Source organism: Nuphar pumila, chromosome 3 (assembly GCF_984573655.1).
Source record: "Nuphar pumila chromosome 3, dmNupPumi1.hap1.1, whole genome shotgun sequence".
NCBI classification, from domain to species: Eukaryota; Viridiplantae; Streptophyta; class Magnoliopsida; order Nymphaeales; family Nymphaeaceae; genus Nuphar; species Nuphar pumila.
This window is the reverse complement of record NC_143251.1, coordinates 27,768,066-27,794,740: the sequence shown is the minus strand read 5'-3', so window position 1 is coordinate 27,794,740 and position 26,675 is coordinate 27,768,066. Positions and strand designations below refer to the sequence as shown.

Here is a 26,675-nt window from a genome sequence, read left to right as displayed (position 1 = left end):
CCGTTTGACAAATTGATGAGGGTCGTCGTCTGCCGCTTGACGAATCGAGCAACCGATGACACTTCCTGATCGACAATCTGAATGGGGACAAAACCCCATGTCGCTCGACGATGATCCTGAACTCCAATGGATCATCATAGAGAAAACAAAATAAAATATATGAAATCATATCTATTCAACGATTCAACGGAAATATGTACTCTGATACCAATTGTTGGATAAAAAATCTATCGAAAATTAAAACATGATCAATAACTTGCTCTTATTGAATTATTGAAATAAAAAGTAAAACAAAATAAAAAAAGAAAGCTATACCTGAATTCATAACACTCTAGTTGATCGTTGACAGGTATGATTTTTCAGAACCTATATATTAATCATTTTTTTTTCTTTAAACTTAATAAGAGAGACTAAATCTCTTTAAGACAATAAAAAATAAGAAGAAAGAGAACCTTAGAATAAGGTTTGAGGACCATAACCTAAAAGTATTTAAGAATGTATCCCACTCAACTCATTATAGAGTTTTATACAGGTTTCAATGTTTCGTACTATCTACTATCAGAGATACGGCCCATCGGATTAGACTACATAAACCAGGCTATGCTAGCTCACACTATTTTCTAACAAGGTATCGAATGGGTGCATGTCCTTAGTGAAGGGTGGTCTGGTCCCCTTAAGGGTTCATGAGGGAAGATGAGTACCTGTCTACACTTCAATTGCCTTAGAACGGAGAATGGAAGTGTGGCGAACATGTCCTTGCCATTGACGACGAGCCGAAGGAAGGGGATTGGAGCCTCTACCGACGTCGGATTGATCGGCCCGCGAGGCGATCCCGTCGGTATCCTCCGGAGGTTGGTGGGTTTCTTCTCTTCTTTGATGTTCAAATGGTGCCTTTTTTATAATTGTTTGTGTCAATTTGTTGTTTATTTGATTCATTGTTGGATGTCTTCTGACCAACTGTTGCATCGATAGCTTATGCAGAATTTGATTGTGTATTGATGTGAATGAGTTTTAATGGGTATCTGGATGCACCCACTTATCCAGAAAACTGGAAAATCTGGGATATTTCAATGTGGGAAGAAATGCGACATGCTAAACTTATCCAAGTTTTCTGGATAAATGGATGCAAAAAAAACCGCCCAAACCATTTTATTTCTCTAATATGTGCATCCATGAGTCAAACCTTAGGTTTATTATTGCTATTTGTTGAATGCAAATGTGCTTCATTTTGTCTGGTTTCTGTTGGTTATTCAGAAGTAGATATGAGCTTGGTCCGATTGGTTTATGTTTTCTATCTGCAGAACACATATGTGCTTCATTTACCTTCTTTCTTTTGGTTACTTGAAAGTAGTTATAAACTTTTTACCTTCACACGTGCTTCATTTACCTTCTTTTCGTTACTTGAAAGCGGCTATAAGCCTTTTGCCCTCTTTCTTTTGGTTATTTGGAAGTAGCTGTAACCTTGAGCACATTGTTGTGTTTTCTATATGCAGAATTCAAATATATAAGCACAACAAAGAAGAAAGAATTGCCAGGACATGGGGAACAACTGCACCAGGATTGCCTTATGTTGAGAAGACCATCAGTACAGCTGGGAACTGGCTAATTGGTGGTGATCTGGAAGTTGTGGAACCCATCAAATATAATGATGGTCTTGATCACTACAGGCTCTCTCCACAAGAATTGAGGAAGGAGTTCGATAGGCGTGAGGCTGATGCAGTGTTTGCATTTCAGTTGAGGAACCCAGTGCATAATGGCCATGCACTACTGATGAATGATACACGTAAGCGCCTTTTGGATATGGGCTACAAAAATCCGATCCTTCTGCTCCACCCTTTGGGTGGTTTTACAAAGGAAGATGACGTGCCATTTGATGTTCGGATGGAGCAGCATAGCAAGGTCTCTGTTAATATCTTTTGGTTTATGGTCTTTGTTGTCCAGAAAATGCAACTTGTTTGCATTCAAGTTGCATTTGCTGGTCAGTATACTCCAAATGGCTACTACATGCATAAGCAGACTGAGAATTCTGTTTTCTTAGGTTTTAGAAGATGGAGTCCTTCATCCTGAGACAACTGTTGTAGCTATTTTTCCATCACCCATGCACTATGCTGGCCCAACAGAGGTACAATGGCATGCAAAAGCAAGAATCAATGCAGGGGCTAATTTTTACATCGTGGGCCGTGACCCTGCTGGGATGGGTCATCCCACAGAAAAAAGAGACCTCTATGACCCTGATCATGGGAAAATGGTTTTAAGCATGGCTCCTGGCTTAGAAAAGCTCAATATCTTGCCTTTCAAGGTTTGTAGCAACCATAACGTTTTGTTTGTTACTTGGTGTCTTGGACGAATTTTTGCCTTTGGTTATCTATTTTCTCCTTTAGCTCAAGCCATGAACTATAGCTAGTACAAAGCAATATGCTGAACACCATCTCTTTTAGTCATTTCTTGACTTCTATCTCTCAATTCACTATTTAATATGTATGTCATTTCTGCTTAGAGATTTTGTTTCATTACTAGGGCCTCTCTCTCTCTCTCATTGAAACAAACATATTTAAGAGTATCAGTGTTTCCTGAATTTATCATATTGCAGTGCAGCCTATGTGATTTACAGGTTCCTTTGTCTGCTGTCTTGTCTAGATGTACTCCACATTCATGCCTGTACTGTTCCAGACCAGATTATACTTCTTTTTAGAGTTTTGGATGTGCATTCCTTGTTCTTTACCTATCTACTGGATGGAATGCATGGTCTGCAAGAAACTGAAAAGTGTTGCTTATCAGGGTACCCAGATCATAAAAATGGCATTGATCCCATGATTACTATGCATCTAGAGATGTAGAACTCATCAAACATTTAACCTCTTCTCTTGAATATTTTTGTTCTTTGAATCTAATATTTCTTTTTAGTTTCTTAGCTGAGCTCAGCACCTTTCTTGATTGACTACTGTTGCTTAGCACCTAAGCTTCAGGATAGCAATAGAGTCAAGGGTCTCTCTATTTGTGAGATAAACATAAACATACTCAGACCAGACAATCTACAAGAAGCCATGATGTAACTTGTAAATGTATTTTACCAGGCGCTGCATAACTAATTCATTTTTTGGAGAGTTGTCTTTTGTTTTACTACCTTTTTATGGCATTATGCTGAACCGTACATACACTTTCCAAGGGCAAAGTGGGAATATGTCCTTGAAAGCAGGAGCATAAAAGTAGGGAGAGAAAATGGCAAAATTTTTGGGGAAGGCATTCAAATCGATGTGGTGGGTAATACATCTGGAACGAGAAGAACTGAAATGTTTTTAGATTATTCATGCTTATGTTGCCAAGAGTTCATACTTAAGCACTTTATGACGGTTTTAATTTTGTTGGATTAATGGTAGCTTTCTCATTGAGTGTTTATTAAGATACCTTTAGGTCTCTCTCTCTCTATCTCCAAGTGACATCTGTCAAGTCCTTTGTTCAACAAGTAGATCCTGGAAGGAAAGAGACAAGCATCTTTCAGGAGACATGTTTCAGCATATGAGTAATTGAATTTAAGCATCAAAATTCCATGCTTGCAGTGGAGTAAGTGGTATATTTGCCTTCATTGTTGGTCATTGCAGGGAGGGGACCTTTCTGTGAGAATTGACTGCTTCCAAAATTTTGTCATCATTGTTCCTTAGACATGCTGCTTGGATAGCTTAGGATCTGTATTAAACTCTTGCCTAACCCCTGACTGATTCCGTGAAACATTTGTCAGTGTCCACAACCAATCTGCAGGGCCATCCTAGTTTCTTAGATCAATGACAAGGATCACAAAACAGTCGTCATTGTTTATCCTGGTTTCTGTAATAGGCAATATATCCTTAAATAACTTAACCAATTTCTTCATATCCTTCATCTGATTTGGTTCACCACAAAGTTCTTATAATCTGCAGTCATTTTTTAGATGTGACACTCTTGTAAATACCCCAGATCAAAGCAAGAAATTCTATGCATATCTCGAAAGGAATTTGTTGTGAAATATTAGTACATTACTTGTAGCTCTTCTGCTTCTCCGTGAATGGTGAGCCACTGTAGTTTCATGTGGTTCTAATAATACTTTATGGAGGCATGAAGTTTTGAATTTGATTAATGTGATTAAAGATGTGAGTTATGGATGCCCAAATGAAGGCTTTGAAGACAAAATTAGAATCCAGTTTGTTGGCTTGTAGCTCATGATTGTGCAGAGATACCTGCGCTTTCTTACATTGTGGCATGGAATACCAGATAAAGTGAGTATTTAAGGTGATTTTGATAAAGGGCACTTGCAGAAGGAAAAGGAGCAGCAGCTTAAAAGGTGTAGGGTCATCTCCTATAGAGTACTGCTATTCCAGTTACTCAGGATTCTCTTATTGAGTTGCCTGCTGGGCAGAGACAAAAAAGGAAGTTTAGGAGAAGTGAGATTCTCATTATATTTCAGAATCGAGGCATCCCATAAGCTTCTAGGAAGCATGCTTCTCACCTATATAAAGCGCTGCCAGTAAGTCTTGGCAGGATTGCCACTCTTTGACTAAAACTGATCCGTCATTGCTTTCTAGATCATGAAGTAATAACTATTAAGCACATAAACATTTTTTGTTAATTTCACCTGACTAAAGTTCTTGTTTAGCATCTCTCTCTCACGTGTAGGTGCACATGCATGCATGCACAATCTTTTATTTGGCTGATCTTGCTAGTTGACTTTTGCTTTATTTGCAAATTTCAAGTGATATAATGATAATAAATGAGAGATTCTGATGAGAATGCAAAATGATTCCTCTGGTTAGATCACAAGCTGTCTAATCAATAACTCTTCTTTTTGGTTTATATACATGTGCTTACAGCTGCCCTCTTTGCATTGTTGCCAAAAGATTCTTCATAATTAATACTTGCAAATTCACTGTTTGCTTTGCGTTTGTTTCTTGGTGGTAAAGCGAACTGAGTTGCTCCCTGTTATTTTTGTTTTCTACCTAATTCTTGGATGCTACTAGACTGTTTCTGTTGGGTAAGTAATCATAGAAATAAGGTTCAACCTGAGAACGGATCAGGTCCAAGGAACCTTGGACAGAAAACTATACACTTCAAACATGTTATTAGACTTCTGGTATTTTTTTTTCGCAATTCCAACCCCATAGATGTGTTCAGCATGATTGACTTACTAGAAATCAACACTTGGATCATGCATTTTGGATAAAAATGGTATTTAGAGCATCAAAAAGTTATTAAAATAGTAGGCCGTTGATTTTTATAACCTTATAAAAACCTATCCATGCATCGGAACCAAATGCTCCAATAACCAATTCCTACAAAAACAAGCATATAGATCACATCTGTACAGTCAAAATTTAGAAAAAACTCCGAAAATCTAATTGCATGATTCATTTAGCACTGTGCCCATTTAGGACATGTATTACCTACACACACACACACACACACACACACACACACACACACACACACATATATATATATATATATATATATGAGAAAATATTTGCTACTAATAAAGGTAAGAAACTAATGAGTTAGAAGTCATAGGTGCATGTTGTATCGACTCAATCTAACCACATAGATGTGTTCGACATGGTTTGTTTGCTAAGGATCGAACCTCGGATCATGCTTTTCTAATATAAAAAAGTGATATTTTGAGTTATGAAATTTTGGCACATTGTAGGCCGTTGATTTTTGAACGACTTTAAAAACTCAATTACTTATCATAATCACATGATTTAAAACAAGTTTACCATGTAGATCACATCTGTAACATTTGATCTAAAAACATTGAAAGAAAAAAGTGATTTCTACTCATTAGTTCCTTACCTTCATTAGTAGCCAATATTTACCCTATATATAAGGCTTCTGCACAGATGGGCCACATAGGAATTTGTGATGTTTAGTTTCTAGATGCAGTTTTCAGTTTCTAGATGAATTGCATCAATGACTGAAAAATAGATGGTTGAGATTCATTCAAAATAAGCTTTTGATAGGTTATGAGTATTGTTCATCATGACGATGAATGACATCCAAGGTGCCTTGGACAGTTTTCTGTTCAAGGTTCTCGGATCTGGTCTGTTTCCCAACCTGAGGAGTTACATAAGCCTTGACTGGTTCTACTGGAGATTTTGATAACTTGGGATATCTAGTATGAGGTCAGGCAGACCCATAGAGTCTGGTTATTTTAACTTTTAACCTTGAAGGATCTAATGTACTTGCCATAATTGACTAGTCCTCTAAGAACCTGATGTTGGAACTTCTGTGCAATAGGTTGAACCAAAGGTTGGAGGTACGCAATAGTGGTGCTTTCTAAAAAACGATAGTTGCCCCATTGAGGTTGAACTCGAGTGCTGCAGGGTTGAACACAACCTCATTTTTGAAATACAACCAAATTTGCACCTTATGTGTAATACCAGCCACTCTTATCACTGAGTAGACTGACCACCATGAGATGACTACCCTAAACAACTTCACGAAAAATTGAGAGAGAGAGAGAGAGGAGAAGGGATAAGCTCGCTGATTGATTGACCTGAGGTAGCTAGGTTTTATATAGACCCCACCAGAACAGTTTACAAGACCATTTGCATGGGTCCACTGAGGCCAAATGGATGCCATGTACCCATTTAAGGCTCAAATGCGTAGCATGCACCCTTTTAAGACTGAAACGGGTAGCACACACCTATTTAAAGCCTCAGATGGCCACCCAAACGGGCCTCATTTAGTCACTCACCTTCTCAATGTGCCAAAGACGTTGAGGCTAGTCTTTAAGGCTAGATGTCACCCCAGATAGGTCAAGAAATGACCTTTCACTGCCCTAGTCAACCACCAAACTGTTTTGGAAAATAAAAGTTTTTAAGAGGTACACAATTACCCGTAATAAGTGATAAAAAGATTTGTCAAAGTCAAATAAGGACCAAGACCAAGACCATACTGGGCTGAATTTGAATTCGAATCCAAAGCCAAATCCAAGTCTAAATCCAAATCCAAGTACAAAGTCTAAAGTCTAAAGTTTAAAGTTCGATTGACAAACCCCTTGATCTCTAAGTCAACTCTAAACATTTTAAACACAATTTATTTTTAAAAAATGTTCAATGTGAGACTAAACATATTTCATAAAGAATGCTTTCCCTTATTTATCCGGTCATTGGTTCAAAAGGCTATAAATTTTGAGTTAAACAATAACAATCCCTCATGTAGATCAAAATTATAACATGGGAAAAACATGAAGCTGTTCGTGAAAGTCATATGCATAAATAAAGGTGTCTTTTAGGTTTGGACATTCACTTAGTGTGAACACGATTCAGACATTCTAAAAAACTAGCTTTGAACTTAGTCCTTATCGTGGACTTCTTAAGCTCATTCACACATGTATTCATTTTAGGTAACCATATGTGTCATTAATATATGAAGGCGGCATATATTTAGGGTCATATGCAGTATCCCACTCCATGACTGCCTTAAAGATGAACCTCAATATCATATAGGGGTGGGCAACGGGTCGGGCGACCCGATGGGATAAGCCGACCCAGCCCACCACGGGCTAGGTTTGGGTTAATGTTTTAGGCTCAAGCCCATTAGCTACCAGGCCGGAACTTGTCCCGTTATATATGTGGGTTGGGTCAGCCCATGGGCTGCCGGTTCGGCCTGACGGGCCTGAGTTATTTATTATTTTTAATAATATAAAAATTTAAAAATTAATTAATTGTATAGTAACTTGATAACTATTATTATTTACCTAATTAGTTGCATTAATTTTATAAAAACTAAAAAGATAATTAGTTAAGTACATAGAAACTTGTTAATTATTTACTATTTACCTAATTAGTTGGGTTTGGGTCGGGCCTGACTCGACCCACTTCACATTAGCCCATTGGGCCAACGGGTTGGGTCATGGGCTGCTCTTTAAACCGAGCCCGTTAATAAAAGCGGTGGGTCATCTCGAGGCCAGGCCAACTCGATGCCCACACCTAATCTCATAGAAGGCGACCCACACCTTCACACTTGTATATGTGAGTGTTAAAAGTGAAAACCTGTTTAAACCATTTTAGTCAATTTTGGCCTACATATTTCATTAAAAGTCATGAGACTCATCCTCATATCACATGTTTTCGAGCACTTACATCAGAATGAGACATGAATATATTCTTTGTCTTTATATATTCTTTAGTGCTCACCCAATTATTCTAGTGACTTGTTCTTTTCATTGAACCAAGAACTCTGCTGGTTGGGTTTTCATCATGGGTAATTTTTTTAATAGGCTTTAATCCCATACCCTTACCCTTAGATGGAATTTTAATAAATTTTTGTGAAAGGCCTTTCGTAAGTGGATTTGCCAAATTTAGGAAAGATTTCACATATTCTACTGAAATTACTCCTTGCTTGAATAAATTATTCAAAATATTGTGCTTTATATTGATATGTCTAGTTTTTTCATTATATATATTGCTCCCTACTTTATATATAATAGCTTGACTATCATAGTAAATCGTTATAGGGAGCAAGGGTTTGCTACCTAATAAAATCTCAATCAAGCGATTTCTTAGCCATTTGACTTCAATACTAGTAGATGTTAGTGCCATGAGCTCAGCCTCCATAGTGGATTGGGTTACGATGATTTGATGATTTGCTTATTGGATGCCTAGGATATTGCCTCAGATCCAAGGGTAAAAACCCATCCACTTGTGGATATGAACCCATTCTTATCCAAATTCCAATTTGCATTGTTATATCACTCAAGGTTAGCGGGTTCCCTCGTATAGAATAACCCATAATCCAATATTCATTTAAGGTACATCAGGAGTCTTAAAATTGCATCCCAATGCTCAGGTCCCAGATTGCTACTATATTTGCTTAGTTTACTTATGCAAAATGCTATGTCTGGTCTAGTTTAATTCATAGCATACATAAGACTACCAATAATACTAGCATACTCAAGTTTTGAAATACTTCTTCCAATGTATTTAGATAATTTAGCACTGGGATCAAACAAAGTGTCAATAACCTTGCAATAAAAAGATCAAACATTCTAAGCAATTTTTTAATATAATGCGATTGAGTCAAACTATATCCATGCTCATGTCTAACATGTTTGATTTCAAGAATCACATTAACACGCCCCATATCTTTCATATAAAAATTAAATGACAAATTTCTTGGAGTCATTTATGCATTCTATATTATTTCTAATTAGCAAATTATGACAAATAAGCATATAAGCAAATTATAACAATGTTTTTCATGATCAACCTTAGTATAAATGCATTTTTAAATGCAAATATTAAATCCATAACTAATAATCATTTGATAAAAAAAATTGCCATTGTTTTTTAGCTTGTTTCAATCTCTATAAAGACTTAAGCGGTTTACAAACTTTGTTTTCTTGATAAGAAACTACAAAACCTTCGGGTTGTCCATGTAAATCTTTTCTTCTAAAGTGCCATTTAGAAAAACAATTTTAACATCAATTTTATGAATTTCAAACTTAAAGATTGAAGCTAAGACTATAAGAATTCTAATTGAAGTAATTCTAGAGACTGGAGTATACATATCAAAATAATCAATTCTAGATTTTTGTTTAATGTCTTTTGCTATTAATCTCCCTTTAAATTTATCAATTGATCCATCAACTCTAAATTTTGTTCTGAAATTCCATTTACAATCAAGTGGTAATTATGCTAAAACCAATATTTTATTTTAAAAAATAAAATCAATTTCACTTTGAATTTTTTTTTTCCAAGATGCAACATCAGGTAAGGACATATCTTTACAAAATGTTAATGGATCTCTACCAATCATGTATAGATGAAAATTTGTTTCAAAATTTTTTGGTTTTCTAATTATCTTAGTTTTTCTAATTTCTAGATTTTAATGTTTCAAAACGCACTTTTTGGATAATGGTTCATGAAAAGCATCGGGAAAAAGATTTTGCAAATTTTTGAAAGTTAGATATTCTCTAAATTTAGCTTGTACAAATTCACAAATTACTTTAGTTTATAAGTTCATAAATCTATATGCTTTTTTGTTTTGAAAATAACCAATAAAAATATATGTGCTAAATTTAGCTCATAATTTACTTTATTTAGGTTCATTCAATCTAACATAAACAATACAACCACAAACCTTATGATAACTTAAATTTGGTCTTATATTTTTCCATAATTCATAAGGAGTAATATCTAATTTTAATTAAGGCATACAATTTAAAATATAACATGCACTCAGTAAAGCTTCCCATAAATTAAAATCAAAGTCGAAACTAATAAGCATTACATTTACCATATCAATTAAAGTTATATTTTTATATTCTTCAACAATATTATGTTGAAGAATGTAAGGTGCAATGTTTTTTTTGTGCATGTCATGTTTTTTACAAAATTTGATAAAATTGAGACAAGTATTCTCTACCTTTATCCAACATTATTGAAGCAATTTTGCACTTATGAAAATTCTCAACTTCAACCTTAAAAATTTTCAATTTTTCAAAAGACTCATATTTGCCTTTCATAAGAGTTTATAAGCAAATTTAAAAAATTATCAATCAAAGTTATGAAATAAAAATTATCCCCATGAGTTGGAGTGTTTTTCAAATCACAAATATCACCATGTGTGAGTTCAAGAATTTTAAAACTCCTTTATACTATAAAAGTTTTTTTAGAAAATTTTGTTTGAATGCACACATCACATTTATTGTAATGATTATACTTGCATACATGAATTAACCCTAAATTACCCATTTTCATAACATGTCCTCAACAATATGGCGTTCAGAATGTATTCTCAGCACACAATCATATTTCTTCCACTTGTGGCGCTTTCTGTTCTCAGTAATAGTTTTTTCTTGTGCCGGAGGATAGGGTTCAATCAACATACACACCACCTTGGTCATGGTAAGGAAGATCATCACTTTATTTTGGCATCGCTTGAAATTGGTCCCATCGAACTGGGAGTCTCTTGGTTCCCAACCCTCACGGTTGATGCCCTGGAGTTCGGTTGTCGTTTTAAATTGTCAGAATTTCTTTGCAATAGGTGGGACCAAAGCTTGGAGGCACACATCAATAACACTTTCTTACCGGGTTTGGACTCTAGTGTAGTAGGGTTGAACACAACCTCACTTCTGGGGTACAACCAAGCTTGCACCTTACGTGCAATACAAACCACTTTTAGCATTGAGTCGACTGACCACCATGACATGACTACTTTAAACAACTTTATAGAAATTTGAGAGAGAGAGAGAGAGGAAAAGGGATAAGTTCGCTGATGGATTGACCCTACAGAACAGTCTAGAGGACCGTTTGCATGGGTCCATCAAGGGCAAATAGATGCCATGCACTCATTTAAGGCTCAAACGGGTATCATGCACCCATTGAAGGCCTCATGCACCCACTCGGCTTTCCAATGTGCCAAAGAGGTTAAGGCTAGCATTTAAGGCTAGGTATCACCCCTCAGATAAGTCAAAATTGACCTTTGATTGCCCTGGTCAACCACCAAACTGTTTTGAAAAATAAAAGTTTTTTAAGAGGTACACAATTATCCAAAATAAGTTATAAAAAGATTAGTCTAAGTTAAACCAAGACCAAGACCAAGACCGAAGGCCAAATCCAAGTTTAAGTCCAAAGTTCAATTGACAAGCTCCTTGAAGGCCTTGGCCTCTAAGTCAACTCTACACATTTTAAACCCAATGTATTTCTCAAAAATGTTTAACATGAGACTAAACATATTTCATAAAGTAGGCTTTCACTCCAAAATCTATTTCCCCAAAAACTATGCCAAGAGAGGGTTATTTAGCCAAAGACCTTGGTTAAAAGGCTATAAATTTTGAGTCAAACAATAACACCTGATTGCTAGGAATTGTGCTTTATTGGGTTGCAGTTAGTCTTTTCTTCGGTAGGGCTGTCAACTGGTAGGAATTGTGCTTTATTGGGGAAACAGCCCAACCCAAAATGGCAGCAAAGAGCTGACATCGAGGTGCCAAACTGATGTTAACTCTTGAGCCCTGTCAGTCACTTGTCTCCTTTGAGCGACATCCTTTATACTTGGCACAGTCGGGTCATAAGGCCAATTTTTGCTCAACGGGTGGTTCTTGCAGTCAAGCTCTTTTCTACCTTTGTACTTGAGGGCCACTCTCTATCCAGCCGAAGGAAATCTTTGCATGTCTCCATTACCTTTTGTGAGGCGTATCCCTCATAGAAGGATTTGAGTCCAAATTCGAGGTGCTGGTCCTGAGCAAACTGGCTTAGACTACCAGCTAAGCCACCTTTTTAGATCATAGTTTGCATCTTTTACATTAAATACTGGTGGATCTTGATAAGAAATCAGGTCAGTTTTTATAAATCAGATGCAGACCATTTGCTACTCTTATACTATGGCTGCAACATGAAAAGCGATCAGACCTTAAGGTACTGTACCATTGTGTTGAAAGTAATGGGTGTAAGCTATGTCACGCTGATCTGACTAAATAAATATGGTCAACATGTTGGATTGTAAATGAAACATTTAAGTATCGGATCTCATAAAAAGAAAATGAACTAATTAATAAATGACTGGTTTTACATGTAATGACCAGGAGAGTTATGGATAATAATGATCTACATAAAAAAGCTGCATAGCTCAACAACATCATACTTACGTGCATCATTAACCAACAAGATTGGAGAGCAGGCACTAATATTGCAGATTGATGCATTTTAGTTAAAAGACCCGAAGTGGCAAAGCCCTGGGTTAAAATAGTGCTTGGGGCGGTTATTGTACTGAAATAATTCTTATAGTTTCTAAAATATGGAACTATATGAATAAAAGAAAAATTCCATGAAATGAACATTAATGATTCATATAAATCACTTAATGGTACATGTCCTGAATAAATCGAACGAGTAACTAATAATCCTGTTATACAGAAAAAGTATCTATCACGTCTTGTTTTGACGAATCACATAGTCCTACAATTTCATAGACCAACATCATCAGATGAGTAGGAATCATAATTGAAATGATCGAAAAAGATATGTGAGTTAATATATGTTCTAAAGTTACAAATATCATAAAAAACCAATCATTTTTTGTTGTTATAAAAAAAACAGGGCGCTTAATTACCGAATGTAAATATGAGATCGAATTAAAGGATCTGTTGTGTCCTTTTTAGTTTTAGAAGATGCTGCCACTCGGACTCGAACCGAGATGCTCTAGCACTGCTTTCTAAGAACAGCGTGTCTACCGATTTCACCATGGCGGCTTGTTCGAAGTAATACTAACCTATCCATGTTCAATCGTTGAGATTGAGAGGTTCAATGCAATTGCAATAGATTATTATTGAATCAATCGAATAATAGTCATTCAAGTCAATATTTGAAGGTTCAATAATTGTTATTAGCTTATCTTATGATTCCATCTCATGTGATTTATGCAACCAAACATACCTTTAACCTCATCAATACCTTTTATATCACTTTCAGTGATAATCATATCATCAACATACAATAATAAAACAATTATACATGTTTCTACATTCCTAATAAAAAAAAACAATGTCAGTATAACATGAAACAAATCTATTGTTAATAATAACTTTACTAAAACGATCATAACAAGCCTTAGGGGCTTTTTTAAGAGCATACAAAGCTTTCTTAAATTTAAAAACCTTACTATTTTCAATGTTAAACCCGAGTGGGGGTCCATGTACACTTGTTCATTAAGATCCCCATTAAGAAATGCATTTTTGACGTCTAATTGGTAAATTGGTCATTTCTCAATTGAGGCTACCACTTTAAGAGTCCTAACACTGATCATTCTAGCTATAGGTGAAAATGTTTTTTCATAGTCGATCCCATATTCTTGAGCATACCCCTTAGCCACTAGCTTAACTTTATACATTTCTAAAGTTCATCACTCTTGGTTTTAATTTTGAATACCCATCTACATCCTATGGTTTTCTTTCTTAAGGGAAGGTCTATAGTTTCTCAAGTTTTGGCTCTATAGAGGGCATATAACTCGGCCTTTATAACTTCTACCAAATGAAAATAATCCTTGACTTCTTTGTATGTAGATGGTTAAAGAAAAACATGAATGTCTAATAGACATGCTTTATGTATCGAAGAGAAGGACTCATAAGACATCTGATATCCTAAGGTTTGTCACATCCATGGATTAATTTTGCATGAATTTATCAAGTGCACATGGATATTCCTCATTATTACGCTGATAATAGACCGTAAGCTATCAAATATCATTGGCCTTGTTAATATTGTCTTCGTTACCAACAATGTTTGGAGAATCAATACCAACATTATAATCATCATCATCATTACTTGATTCATTAGTGATGCAATGATTATCAACATCATTCACAAAAACTTCATTAATGTTAGATGATTCATTCATTTCCTTAGGCAATAAATCGAGCAAGAAAGAATAGTCATTATCTTTCTTAGTTATATCTTTCTCAAAACCGTTCTTATTTTCAAGAAAAGTTATATTTCTCAAAATATAAAGTTTTTCATTTTTTAAGTCATAACACCTATAACCCTTTTGATTTTCCCCATAATCAAGAAAAACACATTCAATGGCCTTAAGAAATAATTTATCATTTATTTCACAAAGCACAAAACACTTACAACAAAAAAATTCTTAGTATTTTAAAATCCAGTTCAATATTAAAAAGCTTTTCTAAAGGAGAAATGTTTTTCAAAACAGAAGATGGCATTCTATTTATTAAAAGATGAAATTCCATTTATTAAATAGACGGTGATGAGAGTGGCTTCAACCTAAAAAAAAATTGATTTTTTTTCTGAAATAAGTAATGTTCTAGTATTCTTTATAATGTGTCTATTTTTCTTTTCGGCAAAGCCATTTTGTTGTGGGGTTCTTGGGTAAGACCTATGTCACAGGGACTCGGCAAAACAGATGCCGCACCCGCGTCGACGCGACGCGACGCGGGATCGCGTGCGGGTGCGGCACCGGGTGCGGTCAACACGACCCTGGGTGCGGTCAACGCACCCAGGGTCATTTTTGTCCACAATTTTGGGCGAAAAAAAAATTTTTTTCCCCCCGATGAAAAGGAGGAGGATTAGGGCAAATTTTTTTTTTTGCCCTAATCTCTCCTCTCTCTCCCCCTGAGCTCGAGCTCTCCCATCGCCGCCCCAGCTCCGCCGCCCCCAGCGTCGCCGCCCCCAGCGTCTCCGCCCCCAGCGCCGCCGCCCCCAGCGCCGCCGCCCTCAGCGCCGCCGCCCCAGCGCCGCCTCCCAGACTCCTCCTCTCCTTTCGCAGGTATGTCTCTCACTCTCTTCTTGGATCGGCTGGGGAGGGGCCGAGCCCCCCCCCCCCCCTCTCTCGGTCTCTTGTTGGGTCGGCAGGGGAGGGGCTGAGCCTCCCCTGCTCCCTCGTTTTTCGGCACAGGAGGGGCCGAGCCCCTCCCCCATCTACCTCTTTTTTTGGGTCGATTGGGTCAACAGGGGAGGGGCCGAGCCCCTCCCTTTTATGTTTTTCTTTTTTGGGTCGACAGGGGAGGGGCCGAGCCCCTCCCCTTTATGTTTTTCGTTTTTGGGTCGACAGGGGAGGGGCCGAGCCCCTCCCCTTTATGTTTTTCTTTTTTGGGTCGACAGGGGAGGGGCCGAGGTGGCTTGGTCTACCTACTTGACCATCTCAAGACAAACCATGTATGGGATGTGCCTCTTTGGGTTCCCTTCATCGCCATCTTGATTGGGTCCAGCTCATCCGCCCTTGGGATAGCTTATGGGACCCTTTCTACATGTTGGTACCCAGACAAGGAAGGGACACTCATGGGGTGGGAAGAGGACCAGAAGAATTGGAGTATGCTTTGGAGGGAGGGTGAGGGCACCACCAATAGATGATCCTCCTGCATGCTTTCTACACATAAGAGATCACACTTTTCCTAATAAATTGTTGTGTTTTCCTTGCTGTTCATTGTTTGCCGCTGCATTCAGCCTCCCTATAGGGTCTGGCAAAACCAAGTAGGTTGAGAAGGGTGTCTTTCAGATAAGGAACTGCAGTTGCCTCTTTTATATGGGCAATATTTTTAATGTGTTTTTAATGAGTTTTTTTTAAAGGCAAGCTGGGGTTAGACAGAACCTTACGAGGTTACTATACCATTGGGTTTTCAACCTTTCAACACAAGATTAAGTGTACTAGCCCCTCCCCTTACGAGTTAGTTCTTTTATGCAATACTTATTTGATTGATATTTAGGTCGATTTATGTAATTGCTTTACTTATTTGATTGATAATTTGATATTTAGGTTGATATACTGCATGCATGATGAATCATATTATGAGTTTATGACAATGTTTACTGTTAAATGTTAAACTGTTAAAACTTCAAAATTATATATATATATAATTAATTAATTTTTTTTTTACATTTTTGCCCCTGCCGCACCCCCGCACCCGGGTTTTTTGGAAGTTCCGAATCCCCGCACCCGCACCCATGTGACATAGGGTAAGACCTTTGATGAAAAATTCTATTTTCCTTTAAATAACACTTAAACTCATTTGATAAAAATTCACCTCTTGAATTCGAATGAAAGATATGTATGTTAGTTTGAAATTGATTTTTAATTACATTATGAAATTCCTTAAAATAAGAGAATGTTTCCAATTTTTGTCTATGAAAATAAACCCAAGTATACAAAAATAATATAATAGGAGAATCCTTTTTTAGACATGACAGGAGTGGGTACTCACACATCTAAGTGCACCAATTCAAAAGGTCTCTTAGATTCATAAGATCTATAATACAAAGAAAGAGTTTTCATTTTTAAAGTACACAATCTTTGCATACAGATTTTTTTTTTCAAAAAAAAAAAGAAAAAGGGAAAGTTTAGATACACTCTTGGATGACCTAGTCTTCTATGCCAAGTTTTTATATCCTTTACTTGGGCGTAGTTACAAAAAGAGTTTCTTGGAATACACAAAAAATCCACGTAGTTTAAATCTCCTCTTCCATGGCCTTCCCAATCAACTTTCCTGACTGACTATCCTGCACGAAGCAACCCTTAGATAAGGAGATTTCATACCCATGGTCGAAAATTTAAAAAACCAATAGTAAGTTCAAATTTAATGTAGGAATAACTCTAAATTTTGGAACAAAGAATTTTTTTGAATCATTTTTAAAGTCTCCAATGTTTGTGATTTTTAAAGAGATGTCATCCGTGGTAGAAACACTAAAAAAATCTTTATTGGTGAGACAATTGGATAGTAGAAAACCATTTGGTGTCATGTGAAAAGAAGCCATCGAGTCAATGATCCAAGGTGACATACTCGGAGCAGAAGAGGATGAGACTGTGACACTCGAGGTAGAAGTATATGTCTTCAAGTATTGTTGTCGAGTCGTGAGCAATTGTGCAATTGAAAGGTCTTCCAGTTCTCCACCTTTGTTGACATCGTTGTTTGTTTTAGAGTCTCCACCGGAAGCTACCTTTTTTTTAACTTGGAACAAGCAGACTTTATGTTTCCCTGCTCATTGCAAAAGTGACAAATGATTTTCCTAAATCCTCTATTATTTTGTTTTTCAAAATGTGAAGGTTTATATGCCTTGGTAGTGACACTGGGTTTGGAGGCGGCAAAAATGGTGTCACTATCTTTGTTTTCTTTCTCCTCTTTAAATCTTCCTTCCTCAATACTCTTCTCGGTAAGAGTCTCATGGAGATAATGAATTTTGGATTTATGGAGTAACATCATTCTTACCCCCTTCAAATTCGTTCCTTAAACCATTAAGGAACATAAAGAATTATTTCCTTTTGAGTTGTTCTTGTCTAAGGCGAAGGTCCCCAGTGGTCTTCCCTTTAGGCTCTAAGACGACAAGTTCCCTCCATAAGATGGCAATTTTGTTGTAGTAGTCTTGGATTAATTTATCACCTTGCTTCAAGGACATCATCCTCTTGTGAAGGTGAAGATTCCACCAATGAGCCATGTCCTTCATGTTAAAACATATGTAATAATACCATAATACCCGATAGGGGCATTATGGTCATTTCACAAAGTACCCCATAGGGGTACTTATTTTGTTTCTCGTATTTCACTATTTTTTATTTTTCTTTTTATTTTTATTTTTGTATTTTTTGGATACCGAAAAGGGGCCCCACAATGGAGTCGTTGGGGCCCCCAACGGTCACATATGTGACCGTTGGGGGCTCCCAACGACTCTATTGGGAGCCCCTTTGGTCTCCTCTTCTTATAAATAGGGGAAACCCCCCATGTATGTGATATAGCTCTTGAGAGCTCCTCTTCAATAATAGTGATATTATTTTTCATGTGTGTAGCCTTTTTATAAGGCCCTTTGTATATCCCTTAGTGGATTTTCTCTCTTGTGCTTGTTGCATTTGTCCGTGTGGGACATAGTGAATGCTTTAGCATTCTTGGTTTCTTCCGCTTATTTCATTACATGGTATCAGAGCCATAAGATCTTCTAAAGGTAAAATCTTGTCTCTCTCTATTTCCTTTCTTTCTCACATCTTCCTTGTGTAGCAATGGAAGTCAAGATCGATCTATCATTCAAACTCAATGGAAAAAATTACATGATGTGGGCATCCGCAATGGAGAATAATCTCAAAGGCAAGAAGCTTTGGGGTTATGTAATGGGAACCGTTCCGGAACCCCAACTTAAGCTCACAAAGATGGAAGGAGATCAAGAGAAAGCACTTGAAGGCGATGATCGTCTCAAGGCCATTGAAGATTATAATCATCAAATGGAAGATTGGGAGAGCAACCATGCAAAAATCCTTGCATGGTTTATGAATAATGTCGAACTTAAGGTATGTGCAAATATTGCAAAATTCCGCCGGGCAAATGAAGCTTGGTTTTTTATGAAGGGTATGTTTACCCAAAAGGATCTTGCAAGAGCTTATTTCTTGCAAGAAAAAGTAAGAACCACAAAACAAGGCGACATGAGCATACAAGATTACTATAGTGCTCTAAATCCTTTGTGGGATGAATTGGCTCTTTTAGAGCCTAAATGGGTATCTATGGAAGATGTGGTTCTAAGACAAAAACAAATGGAACAAGATAGATTGTTTCAATTTTTATTTGGGCTTCGTCCCGAATTTGAACAAGTGAGATCCTCACTTCTCCATAGATCCACGTTTCCTCCCTTAGAAGAAGCTATTGCCGAGATTACTCAAGAAGAGACTAGGCATAGCATGGGTAAAAGCATAGAGGAAGTTCTTGCCGTATCTAAACCCGGCAATCATGTTAAAACATACAAACCACCTCATTTTGGTAAGCAAGGGAGTGGTGGAAGAAAAATGATTATATGTCACCATTGTTATGAGCCGGGACATATTAAACCCGTTTGCTCAAAGCTAAATGGGGCATTCAAGCCAAAGGTGGCTTCCGTTGAAGAATCCACCACCAAAGAAGATGACGGCAAGAACGGGGATCTCAAAGACACTCTTGGACAAATTTCCTTGGCTCTTCAACAAATCTTAAAGGTCACTTCTTCCACCTCCGGTGCCGCCATTGCCTCATCACCTCCCGGTACGTACTCTTGGATTTTAGATTCCGGAGCTTCTTTTCACATGACCCCTCATGAAAATGCATTAACCAATGTGCACACCAATTCAAAAATGTCTTGTGTCTCTACGGCCGATGGAACTTTTCTCAAAATAAATGGTGTTGGAACTCTTGATTCTAAAAATGTTCAAAATTTCCTTGTTCCAAAAGTTAGAATAGTTCCAAAATTAAATCTTAACCTCTTTTCCGTTTCTCAAATAGCCGACCATGGATGTGAAATATCTTTCTCATCCCAAGGGTGCTTTGTGCAGGATCTCCGGTCCGGGAAGCGGATTGGGCAAGGCCATAGGAAGGGAGACCTTTATTTTATGGATAATTTAATGCTTCCAAATACCTCATTTTGTACTTATGCCCAAGACAAAAATATTGAAACTTGGCATAAAAGGCTTGGACATCCAAGTTACTCTAAAATGTATCTTTTTCCTTTTGGACACAAGTTTTGTAAAGAAAAAGATATCAATTGCAAAGATTGCATTTTTGGCAAAATGAAGTCTACTCCTTTTCCTATTAGATCCTTTGTGACAACAAGACCTTTTGAATTGGTGCATTCCGATGTTTGGGGGCCTTCTCCGGTTCTATCTAAAGGTGGTTATTCATATTATGTTACTTTTATTGATGATTATACTAGATATGTATGGATTTATTTTCTTAACTTTAAATCGGAAGTTTTTAACTTCTTTAAAGAATTCCATGCAAAAATTCAAAATCAATTTCAAAGTCAAATATCCATTCTTAGATCCGATTCGGGTGGAGAATACTTATCAAATGATTTTCAAGCATATCTAAAACAACATGGCATTTGTCATCAAAAATCTTGCCCAAGAACTCCTCAACAAAACGGTCTAGCGGAAAGAAAACATAGGCATATTTTGGAAACCACTAGATCCTTACTCATTTCTAAAAATATTCCTAAAAATTTTTGGGCCGAAGCCGTGTTAACCTCCACCTATTTAATCAATAGGATGCCATCTTCAAAATTGAATAATATCTCTCCTTATGAAAAACTTTTTAATATGACACCCGACTACAATCGTCTTCGGATTTTTGGGTGTAAATGCTTTGTTCTTTTACATAAAAGAGATAAATTGTCACCTAAAGCAATAGAATGTGTATTTTTAGGATATGGTGAAAATCAAAAAGGCTATAGATGCTTTGATCATAAAAACAATAAGTTATTTGTCTCCAAAGATGTAACCTTTTTAGAAGATGAAAATGGATTTGACATATTGGAAAAATCAAATGAAATTGATTATATGTTTATCAATGATCTTTTAGAAGATTCAAATGATGACTCTTTGAGTCATCCGGAAATTTTAGAAAATACTCATGATTCTCATGATGATGATGTATCACCAACTAATGGTGACAATCTCCAAGTATACACTCGGCGTGAGGAAGCCCAACCTATTAGTGCTTTAGAAAAATTCTTGCGGCTTAATGAACCCCTAGAAGAAACCTCCCTTAGGCGTTCTTCTAGAGAATCAATTCCACCTAATAGGTTTGTCTCATATGAAACTCTTTCACCTAAATATAGAGCTTGTCTAATAGCCTTGCATTCTTACTATGAACCCTCCCATTATAATCAAGCAAAAAGTATACCTCATTGGGTTGAAGCAATGAAAGTTGAACTAGATGCTTTAAATAAAGCTAAAACTTGGGAAATAGTTCACCTTCCTCCAAATAAGAAAGCTATAGGATGTCGATGGGTCTACAAAGTCAAAACAAAAAGTGATGGTTCCCTAGAGCGCTATAAAGCTAGATTAGTTGCTAAGGGATACTCACAAGAATATGGCATCGATTATGAGGAGACTTTTGCTCCCGTGGCTCGCATGACAAGCGTTAGAACTTTAATTGCGGTAGCATCATCTAAGAAATGGCCTATATTCCAATTAGATGTTAAAAATGCCTTTCTTAATGGTCAGTTGAATGAAGAAGTATATATGGATCCTCCGCCGGGAATCAGTGTTAACCAAGGTCAAACCCTTCGGTTATTAAAAGCCTTATATGGTCTTAAACAAGCCCCTAAGGCTTGGTATGATAGATTTAGTGCTATCATGTTACAATTGGGATTTCGCTCATGTTATACTGACACTGCTCTTTTTATTAAAAATGCAGGTAATAGTATCATCATCCTTCTGCTTTATGTTGATGATATGATCATCACTGGCAATGATGAAAGCGGTATTCTTAAAGTTAAAAATATGTTAAAACATAATTTTGATATGTCTGATCTGGGTTTTCTCAGGTACTTTCTTGGCATAGAAGTTGCATACTCTCCTCGAGGGTATATACTGTCACAGATGAAGCTTGCTGCAGACATATGTTCCAAATCTGGGATTTCAGATGATAAAAAGGTGGAGACTCCCGAGGTTATCAATGCTAAACTACGACTGGAGGATGGAGTTCTGCTGGACGATCCTACGCCCTACAGGCAACTCATAGGCTCCCTCACCTATCTGACTATCACCAGGCCTGATATTGCTCATGCTGTGCACTCTGCAAGCCAATTTCAGCATGCTCCTACATCTGTGCATATGAGTGCTGTGCTCCGGATCATTCGATATATTAAAAATACTTTGACTAAAGGGCTATTCCTATCCTCAATCTCTTCCTTAGATTTACTAGCTTATACTGATGCTGACCGGGGAGGAAACCCAAATGATCGAATCTCAACTACTGGCTTTTGTGTATTCCTAGGAGATTCGCTAATTGCTTGGAGGTGCAAGAAACAGCAGAAAGTCTCATTGTCTTCTACTGAAGCAGAATACAGGGCTATGGCAACCACTACAATGGAGCTGGTGTGGCTTTGAAGTCTTCTTCAAGATATGGGAGTCGAAATTACCGGGGCTTCGAAGCTTTGTTGCGACAACAAAAGTGCTATCTACATTGCCAGCAACCACACTTTCCATGAGAGGACGAAACATATTGAAATGGATTGTCATTATGTACGTGATGAATATCTTCGTGGGACAGTAACACTGCCATATGTCACTTCAGAATATCAACTTGCTGATTTCTTCACCAAAGCCCTGCCTGCTCCTCGCTTCTTGTTCCTCCTTGGCAAACTTTCGGTCATTCCCCCGTAAAGTTTGAGGGGGGGTGTTAAAACATATGTAATAATACCATAATACCCGATAGGGGCATTATGGTCATTTCACAAAGTACCCCATAGGGGTACTTATTTTGTTTCTCGTATTTCACTATTTTTTATTTTTATTTTTATTTTTATTTTTGTATTTTTTGGATACCGAAAAGGGGCCCCACAATGGAGTCGTTGGGGCCCCCAACGGTCACATATGTGACCGTTGGGGGCTCCCAACGACTCTATTGGGAGCCCCTTTGGTCTCCTCTTCTTATAAATAGGGGAAACCCCCCATGTATGTGATATAGCTCTTGAGAGCTCCTCTTCAATAATAGTGATATTATTTTTCATGTGTGTAGCCTTTTTATAAGGCCCTTTGTATATCCCTTAGTGGATTTTCTCTCTTGTGCTTGTTGCATTTGTCCGTGTGGGACATAGTGAATGCTTTAGCATTCTTGGTTTCTTCCGCTTATTTCATTACACTTCATAGTGTACATGTCTCTCAAGAACTCTCATGCTTCTTTGGTCACTTTGAATTGGGCCACACTGTCAAGAATGACACTACCCACAATCTATGCCAATATTTTGGCATTGTCCATCTGCCACCCCATGTTTGTTCTTTCAAATTCAAGAGTGGCGATGACCTTCTCATCTTCTTCAAGGAACCTCAAGTTTTCATCCACAATTTTCGTAAATGAGAGTTGAGGCTCCAGACAATCTCCCTCAATATACTTGATGAGGCCCTTCTCTAACATATGATTCTCCATAATAAAAACCCAAGCGTGGTAGTTGCAGCCATTCAACTTGATAGGCATGGCGAACACACTCCTCCATGATGAGCAAGAGAGAGATTTGATAAAGACTCGAAGATTTGACACATACTCCAAGAATGAAATCGATCACCATGAAGGTCCACCAATATAATCAAGAGCCTATTGGCTCTGATACTATATAATGAAACTAGAAAAGGAAGTGCACATACACAAGTCCACTAAGGGAAATGTGCATAAGCCATTAATGGCTCAAAATAACACTCAAGAGCACACACAAGCCACTAATGAGCTTAACACACAAAATAAAAATATATATTTTTATTAACTTCAAAAATGTTCAAGAGAAGCACAGGCAACACCATGGGAGAGATCCCATTTAAATAGAAAAGGGCTAGACCAACTAGCCATTAGACTAGTCCAACGGCTAATTGGACTAGCCGGTCGACTAGCCCAATGGCTAGTTGGGCTAGTCCAACAGTTAGAGAAGGGACAAAAATATAAAAACAAAAAATAAGAAAAGCAAAAAAGAAAAATACAAAACAGCCCCTAATGGGCAGGACCTATTACACCATGTAAAAATACAAAAAATGCCCCTAGAGGGCATGACCTATTACAAAAGAATAAACGCATGCTCGCACACACACACACACACACACACACACACACACACACATACATATGTATTTAACAGCAGCCTTCTATTTTAATAATTACTTGATTTTTATTCAACTTTTGAATCAACCATGCGTTCTATCATCATCAAATTGCTTTATAAATATATTCTTTCCATAATTTCAAGCTTTTAATTTGCCTTTACTAGTAAGTGCTGTATTATCACGGGCAATACATGATCAGGATTTCTCTTCTATAATTGAAGTTACCTCATCTATAACTAGTGCAGGTATGGTCTTAGGCAGATACTTCATATGGTTCAACCGTGATTTGAAATAAGTTTTGTCTCCTTATGTATAGTTCTACCACTAGTTGTATTCGTCATATTTATTAAGTTTACATAAGATCTTTTAAAGGATCATCTTGATCTGCTTGGCACAATCAGATTTGATCTTGACTAAAAAACAATAACGACTTGAACAGTCGTGGCTGGGGTTCAACTTGGTTTCTTATATAGGTCTACATGCTAGAGGACGTGGCCTGAGTGACAAAGTATATATTATGGAATTCCATTCCTTTGGTACTTGCTTTTGCTCGAGTTCTATTGAAATCCCCTGTATTTTGTGTGTGTGTGAGAGAGAGAGAGAGAGCAGAACTTATTAGTGTGGTAAGTGCAGAATAACTTTGATAAATTCTCTTGAACATGTTTGTGTCTGAACAGAACATGAATGGTCTTTTTTCACAGTTTCAATTGCGGCCTTGTTGAAACGATAGAATGCAGTTGCAAAGTGCATGCCATGATGGTAATATGCATTTTTGTTGCCAGGTACAAGCACATTGTAAAACTCAAGAAGCAGTTAGGTGCATTGGAATCATCTCAAAACAGATGAAGCGGAATACATGCAGTGGCAGACAACGTAATGTTACCATGCAGAGGAGTTTGTAATGGCCAGGATGCCTGATGCTGCTTTGTGCTAATTACTCATTTTGACTTGTCTGTAAATTAACTAATTGTGATTATGCAAATTATCTTTAAAAGATATAGGGAAAACACCAACCTGTAATCAAGAAGACAAGTACCCAGCCCAACAAAGAAAAACCAAGAAAAGAAACAATTCACTAATATTTTCACTTCACACATAAACTACGATGCCAACACATATATAGGTATTGAGGACCTTTCTACACACTTCTAGTATAATTAAGATGACTTTTGACCTTCTTCTGGTAGGCCTCAATACCGTAGTTACTAGAGCACCTTCCTAAGGGGGAAAGTGCACTTCCGAAATTATAGGTTGTAGAAACACACTTCCCACTAGCTTCCCAAATCACTTCCTTTTTATTTTTCACTCGGAGGTTTCCCCTTCGCTTCTCGGTTGTTTCCTCTTCGTTTCCCCTTCACTTTCCCTTTGTTTTCTGTGTTTTTCATGTTACATCTCCCTCACTTCCCCCTTGCTTCACACTCGTTCACACATTTCCTTGTTCGCTTCTCATACACTTTCACAATCACCTGCTTCACACTTCATACAATTTTTTGACACTCGCTTCCCTGCTTTCCCTTCACCCATCACTTCCTAGTAACTCTGTTGAATAGTAACTATGATTTTGATGTTAATATCCACTAATGACATACTAATACACTACTATCTGCATACATAACTGAAGTAACTCATATTATTTCTACATAAACTCTTCACATACCAAGTACTTGCACAGCCCTACCACATGCATGCCATAACTCAAAAACCATTACACGACTCCACATGTACCTCTAGTTAGGCTAATGGGTGAATGAGTAACTTACATAGCTACCACATATAAACATATTAACTGTTTCTCATGCCTATGCTACCCATATCATATTCTAGTACCTTTGAAATCTCTACACGACTTATTTGCCAAAATGCCCCAAGTACCTAATTACAAAAAATGTTGATCTTTGACAAAGATCCGAGTACGCACTATCATTCAACAAAAAAAGCTCTTGAATATGAGTTCTTTTATATCTCCTTCCCAAGTGCCTATGTATCCAAAACCAAAGCTGATCCTTTTTCCAACATGGAGATGCCATGAGGCATCGACTTCGGACCAGGCAACTTCTGTTGTGCACATCTTTTATGCATGCCAGGATAAATATGTTGTTTCTTCGTTATTCTATTTTGGTTCCCTCATCTTCTTCTCATGCCTTTGCGGTGTTAGATGCCCTTTTTCATTGCACAATTTGCTTGCTAATGGCTTCATCGGAAAATGTTGATTGCTAATGACATTACAAGTAATGTCTGCTGACCAATCTTAGTGAAACTCTTGTGTCGTTTAAGCTTTGAACATAGCATGGAAAGCAAAGCAACTGGATGCTAAAGTGGATGAGGAATCTGTTGGAACGAGATTGCAATCTCTTGGAGCTCTTATTGTTGGCCAGACAGCAAAGGGATCTTGTGTTCAGATCTCATTCTTTACAGTAAAAAGATAAAAAGCAAAAGCAAGAAACCAGATCTTGAAAACGCTGTTATCTGATCCTCTTTTGTGGTCATCATCTCTTTGCAACAGTTAATGTTCTCGAGTCAAAAAGGTTTTCTAATTGAAAAGGGACTTTTCTCTGTTTATTTATTTTTTTAAATTCTAGATGAAGGGAACAACCTGTGCAAGGGTTCTTGAGAAAGGATTTACTGCCTCAACTGTCAGTTTGTCGATTGCCTCTCGA

The 26,675-nt window shown here is 37.2% G+C and overlaps 1 pseudogene across 1 annotated transcript; it reads left to right on the top strand.

Moving 5' to 3' along the window:
• The first annotated feature begins 683 nt into the window (after nucleotides 1-683).
• LOC149842406 (ATP sulfurylase 2-like) lies at nucleotides 684-25,020 on the top strand (annotated as a pseudogene). The gene is made up of 4 exons (XR_016431067.1): nucleotides 684-851; nucleotides 1,494-1,899; nucleotides 2,039-2,299; nucleotides 24,801-25,020. The product of XR_016431067.1 is annotated as an ATP sulfurylase 2-like (transcript).
• The last annotated feature ends 1,655 nt before the right edge of the window (nucleotides 25,021-26,675 follow it).